Source organism: Priapulus caudatus, unplaced genomic scaffold (genome assembly GCF_000485595.1).
Source record: "Priapulus caudatus unplaced genomic scaffold, Priapulus_caudatus-5.0.1 Scaffold21, whole genome shotgun sequence".
Lineage (NCBI taxonomy): Eukaryota > Metazoa > Priapulida > Priapulimorpha > Priapulimorphida > Priapulidae > Priapulus > Priapulus caudatus.
In genome coordinates, this window is record NW_014577082.1 from 660439 (window position 1) to 661355 (window position 917).

The following is a 917-nucleotide window of genomic DNA, read 5'->3' on the forward strand; positions in this document are numbered from 1 at the left end:
CAGGGCAACACGTGTAAGACAGAGTGACGAGTCAACATATATATATACGTGATGGGTGTAAGTCAGGGCAACACGTGTAAGACAGAGTGACGAGTCAACATATATATATATATATTCGTGATGGGTGAAAGTCAGAGAAATACGTGTAGGACAGAGTGACGAGTAAACATATGTATACGTTTAGTCGTTTACTTTTACGTATATATGTTTACGTACATACGTTTATGTTACGTAAACAGAAATACGTTTAGGACAGAGTGTCACATGCACATATTCAACGGGTGCATATCAAAGGCTTAAGAGTCAAGTAAACACATTTGAAAGGCAAGGTGAAAGGCACAGCAACGAGTGAATACATAAGGCGAACGTTACAGAGACAAGTGAGTGCGTGTGTAATAGACGCGTGTTACAGAGACAACTCAGACAAGTAAGTGCATGTGTAATGGACACATGTTACAGAGACAAGTGAGTGCATGTGTAACGGACGCGTGTTACAGAGACAAGTGAGTGCATGTGTAACGGACGCGTGTTACAGAGACAAGTGAGTGCATGTGTAATAGACGTGCATTACAGAGACATAGTGCATGTGTAACGGACACACGTTACAGAGACAAGTGAGTGCGTGTGTAACGGACGCGTGTTACAGAGACAAGTGAGTGCATGTGTAATAGACGTGCATTACAGAAACAAGAGAGTGCATGTGTAATAGATGCGTGTTACAGAGACAAGTAAGTGCATGTGTAACGGACACACGTTACAGAGACAAGTGAGTGCATGTGTAATAGACGTGCATTACAGAAACAAGAGAGTGCATGTGTAATAGATGCGTGTTACAGAGACAAGTGAGTGCATGTGTAACGGACACACGTTACAGAGACAAGTGAGTGCGTGTGTAACGGATGCGTGTTACAGAGACA

At 42.6% G+C, this 917-nt stretch overlaps 1 protein-coding gene across 1 annotated transcript in view; it reads left to right on the forward strand.

Moving 5' to 3' along the window:
• Positions 1 to 6: 6 nt before the first annotated feature.
• The window catches only part of LOC106812532 (serine/threonine-protein phosphatase 2A regulatory subunit B'' subunit beta-like), a 62475-nt gene continuing 61564 nt past the window's right edge, over positions 7 to 917 (forward strand). The window contains exon 1 of the mRNA XM_014816432.1: positions 7 to 380. The gene's annotated coding sequence lies outside the window, so the exon portion shown is untranslated. The remainder of the gene's footprint in view (positions 381 to 917) is intronic.